The sequence below is a fragment of the Vipera berus genome (assembly GCF_964194415.1).
Source record: "Vipera berus genome assembly, chromosome: 1".
NCBI classification, from domain to species: domain Eukaryota; kingdom Metazoa; phylum Chordata; class Lepidosauria; order Squamata; family Viperidae; genus Vipera; species Vipera berus.
In genome coordinates this window covers 289,639,736-289,659,096 of record NC_138202.1, presented here as the reverse complement: position 1 = coordinate 289,659,096, position 19,361 = coordinate 289,639,736, and the positions used below count along the sequence as shown (strand labels likewise).

At 36.4% G+C, this 19,361-nt stretch overlaps 1 protein-coding gene across 3 annotated transcripts in view; it reads right to left on the bottom strand.

Moving 5' to 3' along the window:
• Window positions 1–19,361, bottom strand: part of CHRM3 (cholinergic receptor muscarinic 3) — a 236,552-nt gene that overhangs the window by 5,605 nt on the left and 211,586 nt on the right. The window contains exons 1-2 of one of the 3 annotated variants that reach the window (XM_081312740.1): window positions 8,809–8,873; window positions 7,039–7,095 (exon numbers count right to left, since the gene is read on the bottom strand). The exons of the other annotated variants lie outside the window; for them this stretch is intronic. The gene's annotated coding sequence lies outside the window, so the exon portion shown is untranslated. Of the gene's footprint in view, window positions 1–7,038; window positions 7,096–8,808; window positions 8,874–19,361 lie in introns of those variants that run through there. 3 annotated transcript variants of the gene reach the window in all.

Below are 19,361 nucleotides of genomic sequence, written 5' to 3'. Positions count from 1 at the left end.
GATGGTACCTTCATCAACACCCAGAATAATGAAGTCTTAAATTATCCACTAGTGGTACCAGTGTTCAAATAACATTTACTATCCTATCTTGCAACCATACAGGACTGGATTTAAGATATATAAAATCTGTTAAATTTTGTTACTTTGGTACTTTGAGTCAAGTGCAGCAGGTAAGAGTGACTTGAAACAGCAAAAGTGGAAGGACAGCAAATTTCATGCAGATTTGATTTTCTGCTGATTCAAGGATAAGCAAATGGTAATTCAACTCAGCAGTAGGGAAAGGCCTTAAAATGCATTACTTTCTTAGTGCAATTAAAAAGCTGGTTATGTTTCACCACTTCCTTTTTACATGTAGCATTGCCACGTCAGGTGTCTCTTTTTTATATGAGCACAATCCATATAAACAAGAATTCAGAAACACATTAGTACTGTCAAAGACAGGAGCCAAAGCTGAAATTATACCATGTATGCATGATAATGCCACATCACAATTACCTAATCGTAGTAAATAGTCTTCCTGATTAAATCCCACACAGCTTTCATAGAGTCTCATAAACCTATTTCAAATCTTGCAGAGAGGGAATTTATCAAATAATGTATCATGTTTTAATAGAGGGGAAAAAAAGATAGCCTGTAAAAAAACTATGGACAAGAGTAGAAGAAATGGCCTGATTGTATGTCCAAAGGAGAAGGTTTAGGAAAGCATTATAAAAGGTAAAAGTAAAGATAAAGGTTCCCCCACCCTTGCGTGCTAGTCGTTTCCGACTCTAGGGGCCGGTGCTCATCTCCGTTTCAAAGCCGAAGAGCCAGTGCTTGTCCGAGGACATCTCCATGGTCATGTGGCCGGCATGACTGGACGCCAAAAGCGCACGGAACGCTGTTACCTTCCCACCGTAGTGGTCTCTATCTTTCTACTTGCATTTTTATGTGCTTTTGAACTGCTAGGTTGGCAGAAGCTGGGACAAGTAACGGGTGCTCACTCTGTTACGCAGCACTCAGGATTCGACCCACCAAACTGCCGACCTTCTGATCGACAAGCTCAGCGTCCTAACCCAATGAGCCACCGCGTCCCTTTTTATTGTAAAAGGAGGTACTCTTAAATGCGGGAAGTAAAATGAAGAATAATTGAGCACATCTAACACAGAATAAGATCTGCAATGTTTCCCCATAAATTAGGTAACATTTGTTTGTACATCCTGCCAGCCAAGCATCTAGTTCACAGAGTGCTTTACAAAAGCAAAAAACCCACATGTCAGAAGTAACAGAAGTGCCAAGAATTTGCTTTAAAAGGTTGAAATTCTAGCATATCCAGATAGCAACATGACCTGAACCAACAGGGCATTTTCTCGATTTCAAAAAGCTGCTGGCATTGCACCCACCCACGCGTGCGCATGCACACACACACACAAACACAGTGTGGGCCTGATAAACCAATAACCTGATTTAGAATAAGTTAGCTTCTTTTGCTCAAGGAAAACATGAAATATAAAATCATTTATAAACATTAACATTGTTTTAAAAAATACAAGAGAAGGAAGAGAAGTTGAATGTGAATCTCAGAAGGGAGGGAGGCTAATATTTATTCACAGTAATGAGAACAGAGCAGCAAATGCATAACTGTACATGTCTGGCAATATTTAAACACTGTGGGAAACTGTCATAAGACAAATGCATTGTGTTTTGTAAATTCTCTTTTCATTCAGGGTGGTATGACTTCCACCTTGCTGTGATGGAAACCTTCACTTCCTAAGAACTTACATATTTATTCTCATTCATTCTCTCTCTCCCCCCCCTCTCTCTCCCCTTCTTCCTCTCCCTTTCTCCTCTCAAAAGGTTACACAATTTCAAGTGTGTTGTGCAGACTTCTTCTGAATAGAACAGAACAGGTAATGCTGCAAATTATAAGTTTGGCACTGAACATTCAGGAGGAACTTTTAGATGGTGACAAAGATTTAGGGGTCTTTTTGTTTCCTTTGCTCACATCCAGTATTAATCTGAATAGTTTCTTGATAGACAGTTGAAAAGCAGTTGTGCTGCCCTACCTTCATCTCTCCAATCTCACTTTTAAACATACACTGTTGGGAGGCAGTATTTAAAAAACGTACTGTGGTAAAACTCTTGAAGCAATCTAATCAAAACTCTGTAGGAGTAACCATTGCTAAAGGATCTCATTGGTGCTTTTTCAAAAGGCAACTGGACAGTCCAGTTACCTTTTGAAAAAGCACCCCTGGGACAAGTATGACCTGGATGTCTGAGAATCTCCACAGACATTTTGTTAAAGGATCTACTACCCCTTTTATTTTCATTTCATTCTACTCAAAAGTGAAGTAGCTTCAGATCTTTGAAGTTTCCACACTGTAACATGTTTCTTTAAAATCCAATCTGGAATTTCAAATTGCTTCAGATTGATTTATGTTGTGATTGAAACTTGAATTGCAAACTTGAATTGTACCCTCTTATTCATGTAAAAGTAGGAGTGATTTTGCCATATTTGGAATGTTTTTGTTAAACTGTATCTTCCCTAATATGCTAAAAAATATTAGGATGTAGTGTTTGTCTGCACCTTATCTGTCTGGAGCTGTTTAAAAATAAGTTTTAAGCTTATTAGAGTCTTCAATAAGTAGACAGTAGAGAAGCAATTTTAAAAGACCAAATCACAAAGGAGACATATAGACTGTCCAAAATAGTGTTTTTCAAGTTTGGGAAAACAAATCCTAGTACTAAAAATTTCACTAAACTATTAGTTTAGTAATGTGTTTTCATTTCTAAAATTAATGAGAAATAAAATACTTGGTTTCTATGAAAAATAAATGAAAGTACAAAAAAATTTCAAAGAGGAGGAATAGATATAGATACATTTTGTTTTGATGCTGATTTTTTTTAAAGTTATTGTTTTAGCTGACAAAAATTGTATTGATAATCTGATTATAACATTGAAAATCTTGATTGATGTAAATCTTTTTAGACATTTAAAATAAAAATAAGAACCATTGAGCAATGCATTTGAATATTTATAGATCATAATGCCTTAGGTAATGTTTATTACAATGTCATAAAATTTTATGCCATTCTAGAACTCACGCAGAGTCTATATTGCTATGGAATAAAATATAAATGGAAGAAAAAATAATAAACTAGACAATAAATTCTAACCAAGAAGAGCTTACAAAAAAGGGGGAAAAATCAAATGTACTTTCTTAGTTTATATTAAATCTTATTTTCAATTTTAGGCCATCAAAGATGACTGTTTCTTCATTAATACTGTGGCATTACTATATAAGTATTAATCAAAATTTATAAAATGCACTGTTACAATCTTTCAAGCATGTTCTATTAACAGTACAACTTAGCCATCAATTTAAGCACATTTATTAAAAAGTTGCAAGCATTTCCTGTACCAAGGTGCCCATCACCTTTTATCTTCCACGGGTTCTGTGACTCATTCATTTCACAATTTCTGAGCTGCTTTGCAGCTGTTACTAAATTATGGAAGCCAGGATTACCACAAGCATGTTTACTCTATCACAGTGGACTTTTATCAGTTTGTCCTGAGGTAAACTCTAGGAACTATAAGTTGCTATAGGAAACACCAAGTGTTACATATTACTGATAATGAATGACCTAGTGCTGTGTCTAAATATTTCTGCCTCTCAAAAATCATGATTGTATTATGGCTAGACTTTGATCTGGCCATCATATGCATCCCCCAACTTCCTTCCAAATACAGATTTCCTCTATTTGTTTGCAATGGTGGAAGACAAGGCTTTGGGATAGAAAGGTCCCATCCAGTGGGATAGAAAACCTCCAGCTATAACTGGATTAATTTACCTCATGTTCAAGTGAATTGAAATACTGAACTGTATTAATCTATGACTGTCCATCCCTTGGACTGCAAGGCTATCAAACCAGTCAGCAACCCTGACTGCTCTTTAGAAGGCCAGATCCTGAAGTTGAAACTCAAATACTTTGGCCACCTAATGAGAAGGAAGGACTCACTGGAGAAGAGCCTAATGCTAGGAAAGATTGAGGGCAAGAGAAGAAGGGGATGACAGAGAATGAAGTGGCTGGATGGAGTCACTGAAGCAGTAGGTGTGAGCTTAAATGGACTCCAGAAGATGGTAGAGGACAGGAAGGCCTGGAGGAACGTTGTCCATGGGGTCACGATGGGTCGGACACAACTTTGCAGCTAACAACATGACTGTCCATAATGAATATTGTGGTGTTTTGAAATCAGCTAAAGAGAGGTTGAGAGAGTAAGATCCTTAAGTGAAATGCCTAAAATTAGGCATTAATGGCACTTGACGTGTAAGTCTCCTTTTGTGACTTAAGAACCTCATATAGGTTGTGTGTGCCAAACAAGTCTGCCATCAATCCAAATATAGGCAGAGACTTTGAAAATTGTTTTCATTGGTAGCTGATAAATTTGCTCCTTGAAACAAAGGAAGAGACAGCACATCCAACTATGTTTAAAACATAGTTAAAAACTTGTAATAAGTCCATCATCATTAGCACAACTGAAATTATTAGGGGCTACAGGATATAATTCTGTTTTTAGTGCAGCGGTCCCCAATCTTGGCAACTTTAAGTCTTATGGACTTTGACTCCCAGAATTCCCCAACCAGCCATGCTGGCTGGGGAATTCTGGGAGTTGAAGTCACAGGTCTTAAAGTTGCCAAGGTTGGGTACCCCTGCTTTAGAATGTGGTTGGCTGGACAGAGGGATTCAAGAAGGATGACTGGGGGATTGCGATACAGTGGTCTTATCTTACCTCCAGGTCCTACATATGATCCTTCCTCTTATAAATGTACTCTGTGTCCTAATATGCTAGAGAACATCATGAACCTTTCATATAAATTGTAACTATGTAATGTAAGAAAACAGACTACAAAGCTAGCAATACAGTTTGTACCTGCAAATGACCAGGAACTGAAAGACTGCAGTTAATATGTTACTTTAGAAATGTATAAAGTGTATATTTGGACCAGAAATCACATCTTACTGCTTTTTACATACTACTGTTGTAGCCAATGCTACACGATATTTGGCCAAACGTGACCAAACATGAAATAAAATTACAACTTTCTAAAAAAAAAACCCCAACCCTAAATATAAACTAAATAAAAATAACGGTGTATTAGGGTGGGAGTCATTTGCTGTTAAGAACAAAAGAAACAGTTACACATATAGAAATAAGCAACACAGGAGTAATATCCAAAAAGGTTCTTTTTCTTTCTTTCCCTGACTAGTACATTTGTTTTAATGTATATATTCACATTCCTAAACAAGGAGTCACATGGACACTTATCGAGGACCAGAAAATCTCCAGGACAGGTTACAGTTGGAAGTGGCAACCCTTAGCTGACACAGTCAAGAAAGTGCAGTACACAGGATTTTGCATATATTTGTTTTTTTTTGTTTTAGCAGGGAAGTTATCTTCAATTCAGAGTTAATTTCCTTTTGGTTAGTGTGCTGTAGCCATATTAAACTAGATTTTTTTTTATGTTCAAACCTCTAAATTTTAAAAGTTGCATTAAACCCCCCCTAATTTATGATTTGAACATTTGATACTAGATTCATCTAGTAACCACTAGATGGTGCAGTGAACCTGTAGTATAAGTTGATCGTGAAAAGCACACAATGGCATTTTTGTAGAAAGGCTAAATTTCAAAGAAACAAGAATATTTCTCTCAAAACTATTATACACAGCAATACATTTTTTTAAAGGAATACTTTCAGTGTTTAAAATGAAACAATTTTGAGAAATTCTTGCAGTAACTCCTAATCTGTAGAGTGGCTTTAATTTACCTAATTGATTTACTCCGCAGTAGCTGTTGTTTATTTATTTATATATTTATATATGCAATAGTGGTGTATATCTGTAGCTCGGGTGTAGGATGAGAGTGAAGGCTCATTGTCTGAGCTTCTGGGTTGGTTTCTGAATGTTTCATTACAAGGTTACCAACCAACCCACACAAGCCCCCCCATCAGCAGTTCACCTCCCAGACCTGATGTAACCTCCCCATCACAACACCCATCATATGATTCTCTGATGACTCACACCTGACCCATCACAAGACCCATCACAAACTGTCACACCTACACCTGAAGCCCTTATAAACAGAAGAACACTGACACATCCTAAACTCTGCTGAAGATGTTACCTAGTCTGGTAATGAAACATTCAGAAACCAACCCACAAGCTCGGAGAATGAACCTTCACCATCATATTTATATATCCTATTTACATGGCTGCTCATCTCAAAATATGGACTCTGGGCAGCATACAATAAATCCATAAAGACAATTTAAAAAAATAATAAACAAATGCAAAAATTAAAATTAGGATTAAAAGTCTGGGAGAAAGCATCAGATGTCACAAATCCACCTCATCGTACAAATCCCAGTTCATATTAAACAGTTCAACACAACGCAGAGTATTATTCAATCATTAATCATTTTAAAATCTCTTTTTTTTAAAAAACTGTGATTTTTACATCACAAAACATTGCCAAGTCTACTCCCATTTTGCTTTTACCTGTTCCTGCATTCCTTTCCTTAAATTAAATTCTCTTAAATTTTGCTGCTTAATCCAGTTATCAACTGACATCTTTTTAGTGCATGCTGCAATTTACCCTTTAGCTAAAATTGCCCAAAGCAGTAATAGCAAACTACTAAGACATTATTTTTCAAAAATTATTAGAATATTATAAAAGAGATAAGATGGACTGGAAATAATTTATCCCAGCTTCTTATCCCACTAGTCTTCAGATGTTGGCCTGTGGATCATCTGAATCACTAAAACAGATGTAGTGACTATGTAGGCTACTTAATAAAAAATCTCTGACAATTTCTTAAGGTCTTCAGACAATATCCTAACTCAGTGTTAAACCTGATGTGGAAGGGACTTCATTTTGTATCTGTGAATAGGGTGAGTTTCTCATCATGGTTTATAACAAAGTGTAATGTAAGACTACAATTTAGTACAGTAAATTTAGTACATGAGCCAGGAATAAGAAGACTGATTTAAAAGTAACTCACCATTTGGGAGTAAAGGCCTTGACATAGGAATTGTGATATTTCATATACGGAGAAACACTTTCAGAAATAATCGTGTTGAATATATGAAAATGACAGGAAAAAAGCAATATTTAACACAACTGTAAATTTCAAGTGGACAGCATAATTAGGATTTTACCCATTTCTTACTGCAAAACAGCCCATGTCAAGATATAAATTAGCTTAAGACTGAGCATTGTGGGAGCAGTCTGGTTGAACATAACAAACATCAAGATCATTTTTTTATTTATAGCTTGCAATTAGGGGTGTTGAAAGGGTTGGTTTTCTGCTGATATACCATTAAAATCTGTTTTTCAGTGAAAGTGAACATTTCCTATTGACAATAATATTTTCAATTAAAAAGATTTCTTTAAACTTCGTTCTTGCATAATCAAAAGCTACCTGAGTCCATTTAGTGTTTTTATTATGTGAAGACTTAGTGCTTTAAATTGTTTTTGTTTTTGTTTCCCTTCTGAAAATTAGTATAGCAGAAAACAGTTTAATGTGGCTTCTCTCAGAATTTTCTACTTTCCTCCCAGAATTAGCTACTTTAAGGATTTCCAGAAGCATACCATTCAGAAAAGGATGTATAATTTAAAGGGTCTGTATAGCTACAGCTTGATTTTTTTAAAAAAAAGAAGAAAAAATATAGATGGCAATTTGTTACAACTGTCTGAACATTAGGCTCAGAATGAAGAAAAAATGTGTTTATGTCTGCAGAGATCAAACAAGGCCTCTTGAACGGCATAAGGAGCAGCAGGGCCTTTAACCAGAAAAGAGTTTCCAATCCTTCACATAGCAGCAGCTTTTTTCTTCTTGGCCTACAGCCACAAGAGAAAGAGGATATTGCTAACTATTTAGAGTTAGTAGGATAACAACATCCCAACAGCAATATTAATATCTACTAAATAAGAGCATAGAATAGTTTTGATTGGCAAGGTTTTTAAAATCATTTTAATGCCTGAAATAAAATTCAAAAAGATTAACTACTCTATGTACCAAAATTCTGTGACTTTGAATAGAAAGCTAGAGATATGTTAACGTATGACACTTTTCTGGGTTTTTTTCCCTTTCTGTACTGCAATTTAGTTGTTACCAAGGTCTATATAACAATCATATAATTGTTAGATTATAGAATGAATCATTAGAAGACAAGCTATTATTATGAATGTAATTCCAATATGAAAAATAAAACGTGAGAATATGTTTCTTCTCTGCCTCTGTCTCCTTAAATTTCCCCTCCACTCAGACATCATTACTTTTCTTTCTTTCCTGTCTCTTTGAAAACAGATTTGACTCCTGGAAATTGACTGGACAAGTCTCTGCATTTTTCATGGCAAGATTTTCAAAAATGGCTTTCAACTGACTACTTCCTAGAGCTGAAAGTCAATTCCATAGTTACCCATCTCGTTTCATGTTTACGGTAGGACTAGAACTCAAAGTCTTCCAGTTTTTAGCATGGAGCTTTAACCACTACCTCTACTGTTATGGGCTGCTAACAGAAAAAAAAATATACTAGTCAGATTTAATAATTAAATACAGAGATAATTTGATGGATTACTGTCATAACTTGAAGAAAAAACACCCAGCCAAACAAAAGGGGGCTTTGTGTCTTTTGAAGAATCTGGGTTTTCAAGAAAAAATTCCATTCTGGATCAAGAATGGAATTGTATATTTCTCTAATGCCTCTAATGCCTGGTACCACTTTTTTCAGCAGTTCTAAATTATCAAGAAATTAAATTATTTCATTACCATTAGACTTCAACGAGATCCAAAACAAATATGCATCAGATTGTGTGCTTGATATTAGTAAGTTGAATGCAGTTGCCTGCAATGAACAGAAGAGCTTTTTTCATTTGTGGAGGGAAAAGAAATTCCACTACAAGATAACATAGGAACAACTTTTTTAAGGTTGCCCTTTTGCTTTGTGATTTACCATGTTCTTGGATGTTTTCACTCTCCAGATCAGTTTTATGGGGATATATGGCATCAAAATATTATCCTGTTCTGCAGGGTCTGCAAAATCCACTGATTATCTTACATTATCTTTGTAAGTATACAGTAGATACAACTTTCTTCATTAACATTATACAAAGGATTTTCAAATAAAATTGAGATTAGTGTTACCTTTTTTAATCCAGATAACTCTAACAGTCTTCTTCCTATAAGTCAGACATATTCAGCAATTTTATGTCTTTAAGTATCAATATTTAGTTTTGCAGCAAGCATTAGCAGTAGAAGATACAAAAAATATGGGGCAGGGATTGAACAGCTAGACTGAATGTGAGTATGTAAAAAAAGTTGTAAAAATAAAATATAAGAATATAATATTTGTAGCCCGGGCTTTAATATTTCTCAGGCTCGATATGCCACAGGCCATCTTTTAAAAGATTCTTTAAAAGAACAGCAACAACAAAACCATAAAAACAGAAACATTCTTAGAAAGCAAATCTGGTAAATGATTGCAGTCTAATTTCTTTGTGAGAGGAAAGTCAAAGAGAATAGCTGCCAGGAGAGATTATTTTGGAAAGATGTACAAAGAAGAAACCTTACCAATGTATCCACTTTCCGGAGCAGTATATAAAACATATGACTACTTGAGGAGGAACATAAGATTAAATTATTACAGTAAAGGCCAGTATGATGTAGTGTAGTATAGTTGGGGCACTGGTTAGATTCAAGTTCAGAGTTTATCCTCCAAATTCACTGAATGTTTTTATTAATTCTAGCTGACTGAGAATTGTTGGAATCACATTGGAAGAAAAGGCATATTACATTGCACCATGGGTTTCTGGCACAAAGCTGTGGCGTATATATATATATATATAAACACATGCATAAAGGTAAACTTCAGGGATCAACATTTCCTGCTAATCCCATAACTCACTTTATAATTTTTCACTCTGTAGAATTTAGAGGAAGAACGTCCTCCATTTGTAGAATCCTGTTTCTTAGTCGAGAGACTCCTATTGGGTAACCTTCCTCTGACGGGAGGTGGAGGACAGGGGATAATACAGCACTGTGTACAGATTCCCCTTCTAATTACAAGTAATAAAAGACAATTGTAAAAGTTTTATACAAACATCAGTGTTACGCTGCTGTGTCTCCTAGAAGAAACATTGTGCAATCTGCAGAATAGTGAAACTCTTTTAGGCTAATAGGGAACCTTTTCATGACTCTTACACATCCTCCTCTTTTCAACTGTTCTTCTTCTTTTTTTTTAAATCATGCATTTCCACACAGGAGGTAACATCTTTGACTGCCAAGGTAGAGGTAAATTGCATCAGGCAGAAGGAACAAAAGGACCTTCATTAATGAAACAGAGGAAACAACTTTGCCAATGTAAAGTGTCAGCAGAAAGCATCAAGTTCAGTTTCAGACTTCAGTGACCTTATGAAAACAGAAGCAAGCAGAAAAGGGATATTTAAAGTTATGGCTGTGTTACTGAGAATCACCACTGCACTGTGAGAAACGGGTGAATGGATTTCTCCTTGAAAACCTAATTCTCGCTAACCACCCTCTTTTCACTTTATGACGGCTATGATCAGTTTTCCTGTATATAAGAAAGAAAGCGTTAGAAAGTGGGGACAAATACTAATTACACCGCACTGCTATTAATAGTTGTGTTCCAAAAATCTGCTTTTGTTTCAATATACTGTACTGTATATCATTAAAGACCCGAGCACAGGTTAGGAATAGATTCTTAGAATATTTCAGGGATTCTTATAAGGGCTTGCCTTTACAGAGCTCCACATTTAGCAGTCTAAACAAATGTGGATTAGGAGATAACCTGGATTTGGACCTGCACAAGGATCTTTTTACAGTATACATTTACAAAACCTGCTCCATTTTCTTCTGTATTATATAAAAAATCCTGCACTTGAACGTGCAGTAATAGGTTAGCAAGAGAATAGCAAGAACAGCAGAATGTCGCTCAGATTAAACGGAGTTCATAATCTTGTACTGTTGTTGGAAATTTTAACCTTGTTAAGGAAGAAGGCCTGGTAGTCTAGTTTCACTACGGTGTTTTAATTCTCTTTTAAATCAAATTCTAAATTCCATGACTGACAGTTAAGCAAAACATTTTACTTGTAAGAACATTTTCTTGTGTACAACCTTTCATTTGGCAGCTAGTGACTATTCTGTCACTTATGTTGTCTGCCAAAGTAATACTTGTGATATCCAGACAAAGGTACACTTTGGCATGGTGCTTTGAAACACAGGTACATATCCTTTTTTCTTCCTCATATTTTAAGTATTTGTCTCACATAACAGTGAGAACTGGACACGGAACTACTGATTGGTTCAAAATTGAGAAAGGAGTCCGGCAAGGCTGTATTCTGTCGCCCTGCCTATTTAACTTATATGCAGAGCACATCATGAGAAAGGCAGGGCTAGATGAATCAAAAGTTGGAATTAAGATTGCCGGGAGAAATATCAACAACTTAAGATATGCAGATGATACCACTCTAATGGCAGAAAATGAAGAGGAACTAAAGAGCCTCTTGTTGCGGGTGAAGAAGGAGAGTGCAAAAGTGGGCTTGAAACTCAACATTAAGAAAACCAAGATCATGGCATCTGGCCCTCTCAATTCCTGGCAAATAGTTGGGGAAGAAATGGAGGTAGTGACAGATTTTATTTTCCTGGGCTCCAAGATCACTGCAGATGGGGACTGCAGGCAAGAAATTAAAAGACGCTTGCTCCTGGGGAGGAAAGCTACGGCAAATCTAGACAGTATACTAAAAAGCAGAGATATCACCCTGCCAACAAAAGTGCGTATTGTCAAGGCCATGGTTTTCCCAGTTGCAATGTATGGCTGTGAAAGTTGGACCATAAGAAAGGCTGAGCGCTAAAGAATTGAGGCCTTTGAACTATGGTGCTGGAGAAGATTCCTGCAAGTCCCTTGGACTGCAAGGCGATCAACCAGTCAGTCCTAGAGGAGATCAACCCTGACTGCTCTATAGAAGGCTAGATCCTGAAGTTGAAACTCAAATACTTTGGCCACCTAATGAGAAGGAACGACTCACTGGAGAAGAGGCTAATGCTGGGAAAGATTGAGGACAATAGAAGAAGGGGACGACAAAGAATGAGGTGGCTGTATGGAGTTGGACACAATTTTGCAACTAACAAGAACAACAATCTCTTCTATTCCTGTCTCCTCCAATTACTATTGGAATACTCTACGATGATTGCACATATTGTCAAAGATATTCAGAAAAACATTTTGTTGCTTTTTTGGATTATTTTTTTGAATAATGGCACCTGAATATTTGAGGGGCTGCCACAAAGAAAAGAGGGTCAATCTATTCTCCAAAACACAAGAAGGCAAGACAAGAAACCATGGATTGAAACTAATCAAGGAGAGAAGCAACCTAGGACTAGGGAGAAATTTCCTAACAGTGAGAACAATTAACCAGTGGAATGGCTTGACTTCAAAAGTTGTGGGTGCTCCATCACTGGAGGTTAAGAAAAGACTGGACAACCATTTATCTGAAATGGTATAGGGTTTCCTGCTCCAGTGCTTCCCTGATATACTTCAATTAAATCTGGAGGAAGACATCATGATGAAACTCATTCCAGTGGCCTTTCTGGGTAGTGAGGAGTCTTTTCTTGAGAATAGTGAAGAATGTTATTCTCTTAAAACATTCAGAGAAATCTTTAATCCATTTCTTCTGCTCATGACTCTGATAAAGAATTGTAAATGCTCATTTGGCAACAGTCTACAAATGTGCAATTTTGGATTAAAATCCATTTAGTAACTGGTTCTTCTTCGGCCTTCCTTTCTATTAGTGAATAAATTTGAAGTCTATTTGAAAATATCTCCTAAGACAAAAATGCCACACAGTCTCCTCTTTAACTCAGGAGATATATGGAATTGTTGATACGAGACTGAAAGAAACCAAAATAGGAAGTGAAACATTCTGTGAAGTCAAATGGTTAAAATATGTTTAATTTCTTCCTGGTCATGTGCTCTTCCTATATGCTCATTTCTAACATTTTCTCAGATCAGACTCTTCCAGCAGAGCTAGTTGCAGATTCTTATCACTAAAAGCAGCTTCTTTAGCATCACAGTTCTGTACCTGCCAAAGACAATCAATGGTATTCACTGCCCTTTCCTCTCCTTTGACCAAAATAGCAGTGCAAAAATCAAGATCTGCTATTCAGCCAAACAGGAAATTGAGAAATTATAGTTGGTGGTTCAAGTCCAAAATGGTCTTGCCTTTCAGAGTGCTCTCCATTTTGACCAAGAAGAGGAAATAAGATTATTTGGTATAATAAAAATAGTAAGTTGCTTAATATTTTCCATCATAAGAACATTGTTGATATAATTTTATTTCTATAAAAATCAGCATTGTGTTGTAATAGCACATGTCGGTCAAAAGGTTGGTTTGAGACTCAGATCGCACCTCTGCTTAGCTTATTTCTCAATCCTCCTAGTTTATTTTCTGTTGTGTTGCAAGAGCTGTCAGGACAAAAGGGGGTATGTCTTAGGGCACAGCTGCCACTGATTATCACTGATATAACATTTTAAAGAAATCACGATTAATGAAAACAGAAGGAACTGTGCGGGTCCCTGTCTTTGAGACAATGCTGTGAAATAATGTTTTTAGGAATTTAAAGAGCTATATGTTAATGATCGGTAATTCATAGTGATTCGCATTAGAGTTATATATGAGTTGTATCAATACAATAGCTCAAATGTTGAACGTTATGAAAGATTCATGCACAGGAAAGGAGCAGTTCAGCTTTATAATCAAAATATCTATTTTAGATTTTTAAAGTCACAATTTGAACCCTATGAAACTGATTCTGAATCCCATTTGAAAGATTAAACATCATCTGTTACACAGGCAGGGTTCAGGTGTAAAAGACAAGGATGTCTGCTGGGAATAAACTATGAAAAAACAAGTGGCACCACATCAAGATAGTTGTAACAATTTGCCAATGAAGGAGCTTACAAACTGATCTCAGCAAACAGGAATCTAGGATTCTAAATCTCTCTGATTTCCTATAAACAAATCCTCCTCTTTCATTACATCTTGATCTTTCCCGGATTGGTAGGCATCCTGTTGATGCTTATTGAATCATATAAGACTTAAGATCACACTAAGATCACATTTACAGTACCAACGAAATCATGAGGATTGAAGTTGGTGCTGTAGTAACCGAAACTCATGGCATCCTATCCATTTATAAAGTCCAGGTTTCTCCTACATCTTTTTTAAAAGCTAGAAGAGATTTATAGTAAAGATGGACAAATTTTGATTTCACTCAATTTCTTATTTTCTGGCTATAAATTTGTCTTCTATTATTTTTGCAAAAAAATAATGATGTACATTTCTCTAATGTTTTATATTTTTCATTGGAGTCTGGTTGCTAATGCTGTATAGATTTATATGCTACTTCATTGATATTTATTTTTGGATATGTTTTCAGTAATGTGAATTTTTTTCTTTTGGTAGAAAACTATATTACAACATTTGCAAAAATGTGAATAGCCTGTTTTCAATTACGTATAAACATGGGTGAAGGGCAAATTTGGCATATTAAAGTCACAACATGAAGTAAACAAATGTCTCTCCCATACTAATTTATGCCACTTCTTCTCCTAGTTCGATCTATATGATAAAGTCCAGGTTAGTCTTATTTGGTGTCAAATCCTGAGTAATTGATTGCTATTTCTGAGTAATTGATTGCTAATTCAGCCATTTGCCTGAAATGGTATAGGGTTTCCTGCCTAAGCAGGGGGTTGGACTAGATGACCTCCAAGGACCCTTCCAACTTATTACTTACTTATTATTATTATTACCATTTACCAATCTGACATTCAGCATCAGCTTATGAAAAGCAGAAGAATTTCTAGTTTACCTTCACATCAACTACCTCACACTTCAATTTTACATAATATCAACAACTTTTCAGTTGTTATTTTTTTCCACCTGGGGGTGGTGAGTATTTAAACAAGTCCAGTTCTATAATGTTTTAAATATTATTTATAAATCTAATTCTGAACGTAAAAAATACTTACTTTGTGCTGAACTACTGTTAGTAAAAATACTAAATGTTAAAAAGAGCAGAACAGAACTGTCTGAACAAAGTCTCCTCTCTGGAGAAAAGACATACTAATCATGGCTCATGGGAGGTGAAAGGTGGAATTTAGTATCCATTCAGACAACTAAACGGTCTTCTCCAAATATGGCTGCCTTTGATAAAGCCTTGAATGAGATAATAAATTCAGAAGAATAATGCTAAATATATAATACATATACCATTGATGAATTGCTTACTTTAAGTATATAAAATATTGCTAAATGTCCGTAGTTAGAATGACACCCTCCTCACTGAAGCTTTGATGATTATTTCATTTCCCTATTATTTGTCTCTACTTAATAGTGAAACTTATCTGTTGATTTCATGCATGCAGAGATGAAGAACAATTAATGGCATTATTTCCAACAGCAAAAAATAAAATGAGAGATTGCACCCATACATATTTAAGTTACCTTAAGCATATGTTTTCGGATGCATTGGGTTTAGCTAATGTTAATGACAAGCCCAAGAATTGTGAAGCAAGTAAGTATCTTCAATTTTCCTACTTTGAAATCAATGGATACAGCCTGGATTCTATTTGAAAGAGTTTATTTATGTAGGGCATTTCCTGATTTTTTGCAATTTTTGCACAAAAAAAGTCAATCATAATTATGACTTCTTGCATTTTTTTTTAGTTCTAAGGTTCTGGTCAAGTGTGCCTTTTGACCTGGAATGATTGCAAGAGTTTGTCATTAATTGTATCCTAATTATTTTGATGTCCAGTTTTTCTATTATTTGGCTTTTTATGTCTTTGTTGTATGTGGCTGATGTGGGTTACAATAATTGCAAATACATATATTTATACATACTGCATTTGGAACCTGAACTTGACATCATTTGCATGGAAAGCATATTCTGCTGTGAATCTATGTTGCTTTCAATATTCAGTTGCAGTGCTGAGTCAAAGTATCCCACAGGACAGAGACATATATAAAATATTTGAGGCTGTTTCTGAACCTCATTGTGAAACAAAATACGGACTATATGGGAAAAAATGAACAATTCAATAGTGGAGTATTATAGTGGAAGAAGAAAAATGTATATTAGCCAAAATAGGACATTGTTTTTCTGAAGTTGCATTTCTACAAGTTAGGAAGAAAGGCTTTCCAATTTTATTTCTGTTTACTTAAAAAATGAAAAAAAGGAAAGCCTAACCTATTATTTAAATTATTTCCAACTTTTTGAAAAACGTCTGCTTTTTTAACCTCGACCCCAAACCACATCAGTGATGCCATTGACGTGATGTCCCGTTGCCTGGAAGCGGTCCGGGAATGGATGGGGAGGAACAGGCTTCAACTCAACCCGGACAAGACTGAATGGCTGTACATACCGGCATGTCAGGATATTCAGAGTATTCCATCCCTTAATATTGGGGGCGAGTTACTGCCCCCCGTAGATAGGGTTCGCAACCTGGGTGTCCTCCTAGATTCACAGCTCTCCTTAGAAGATCACATAGGAGCTGTGACTAGGGGGGCTTTCACTCAGGTTCGTCTGGTGCGCCAGCTACGACCCTATCTGGACCTGGATGCCTTACATACAGTCACCCATGCACTTGTGACCTCTCGTCTTGACTATTGCAACGCTCTTTACATGGGGCTGCCCTTGAGAATCACTCGGAAGCTTCAGCAGGTACAGAGTGCAGCTGCACGGACGCTTTTGGGGGCTCCCCGATACTCCCATATTACACCTCTGCTTCGTGAGCTCCACTGGCTTCCAGTTGCCTTCCGGGTGAAATTCAAGGTGCTAGTGATGACATACAAAGCCCTACATGGCATGGGTCCAGAATACCTACGGGAGCACCTACTGCCAGTGTCAACACCCCTCCGTCCTGTGCGCTCCCACAGAGAGGGCCTCCTCAGGGTGCCACCGGTCAGAGAATGCCGGCTGGTGACCCCCAGGGGGAAAGCATTCTCGGTGGGTGCGCCAATCTCTGGAACCGCTTACCAGCCGAAATCCGGATGGCCCCCGACCTTCGCACCTTTCGGCGAGATTTAAAAACCTATCTATTCCAGCAAGCCGGCCTGGCCTGATAGATTTGGGGTTTTATTTGTAGATCTGGGGTTTTATTTGTTTTATTGTTGGTTTATTGTATACTTACTTTGCTCTGTACACCGCCCTGAGTCCTCTGGGAGAAGGGCGGTATATAAAACGAATAAATAAATAAATAAATAAATAAATAAATAATGATGAAATTCAATGTATCTGCTAAGATTGACCATTCTTCTTTCCAGCAATACTACATTATTTGTAGACGCAAATTGAATAGAATATAATATCAATGCCCTGCAGCCTCTACCCATTATTTCATTTCAGTCTATAGCTAAATATAAAATTTATGTCAAATAGTTCCCCACTGTTTTGTTCTGATCTAATGGAAGTGAATTGAACTTAATAGGTTACAGGTTATCCCCAGGTGACCCCTGCTGACTTCTAAAATTTGGTCTACAAGATTATGAGGCCTTCAAACAATGCTGAGAGGATAGTAGATCATACAGGAGAATAGGAAGAGATGGTGTCCAAGTCCCTATTCTACAAGTAGTTTTTAATGCAACACTGAAAATAGCTTCATTTCAATTATCTTTGTATTAAACGTAGAATCCTTAAGTCACTGTGTATATTTTGTTAGCTCTAAGACCTTAGGCTAAAATTTGTTTACACATTTTTCTTGTGTGAAGTAAAAACATTATGTGTCAACATGTCAGATGGTTATGGCATGTATCTGGCGATCAGCATTAAACCACAATAAATACTGATGAGCATTTTATTTTCAGTTTCTTCTGTTTACATTGGAACCTTTGGTATTCTTGTACAAAATAGAAGGAAAGTATAAGTCCAGCAATTTATCATCTTTTGTCTTGTCACATGTTTTCATGTATATTTCAGATCAGAACTAATGATTGTTGTCTTCAGGGATGCATGGAAAATTTAAACCGACACAGGGTAATAGTTTACATATTACGCCTTTAACTAAATTTGGTTCACTGAACTACTCTAACTAGAATTAAAATGATAGAATTCAGTTGGTGAGCTACTAGGTTTTCCCCTCCACAGAGACATTTTCTAATAAATAGCAGTAATGTATGCACAACACAAGGACTTCCTAGGATCCCAGTCCTCAACTTAATGTCTCTCAACATTAATGTCCATGGGGACATTTCTCTGTCCATGACCCACACGATTTGTTAAAATATTTTTTCCCAGAGGTAGAAGAAAGCAACAGCTTCACATATTACTCAATTATTTTCTGTAAGTAACTCTGTACTCCAGATAGATGAGTCCACTTAGAAATTTTTTTTAAAAAAAGATTTCTCGTGTAGTTCTGTGCTTTGTTTAGAACTCTTTGTCTGCTTCCCTGGGGGAGAGGGAAAAGGCCATTGGTAGAGGTAGTGGGTTGAAGCGATGCATCAGTTTGACTATTAACAAAGAATTGGCTTTTATTAGACCCAAACTATGGAAAGCCAGTTAGTTGCAGTGGTTAAGGCACCCCGGTATGAGTTCTAGTCCCGCCTAAGACACAAAGCCAACTGTGTGACCTTAGGCCAGTCACACTTTTTCTCAAACCTAGGAAGCAGGTAATGGGCAAACAATTTCAAAAACGTGCCAGGAAAACTGCAGTAATTAGTTCAGGCAATCACCAAGACTCAAAAACTGACTTAAAAGCATCAATCAATCTTCAATTGCAGACATTTTGTAAGAGAGCCCATGAAATTATCTTAACATTGCCAAGTGTAGCCGCTATATTTATAACATCTATTCTGTGTGTGTGTGTGTGCGTGTGTGTGTGCATCTGTGTGTGTGCTTTTCCTTTTGAACATTTTGACTAGATACCCAGACATATCCAGTGAATAGAACAATCTAGTCTATTTATTTGTCCATTTGGGGATTTCAGATCAAAGTAAAAATAAATTGTAAATCATTATTCTCTTGACTGTTTTTTAAAAAACTGTTGTCATGTGGCTTCATCATGTCACCTGCTGCAACATGATAAATGTGGCATAGACCCACAGGGCCATACTGTACCAGGAAATGCTTTGGGAAAAAATGTCTGCAAAAACTCTTGGGGAAAAGAGTTTTTCTTAGACATGTTTGTACGTTATAGATAACAGTTTCAAGCCCTGTTAACTCCAATAATGGATATTTATTTATTTGTTTGTTTATTTAAGAATTATCCCAGCTGGACTTATCCTCTGCCAGTGTTCATGCCTCTGTAAACA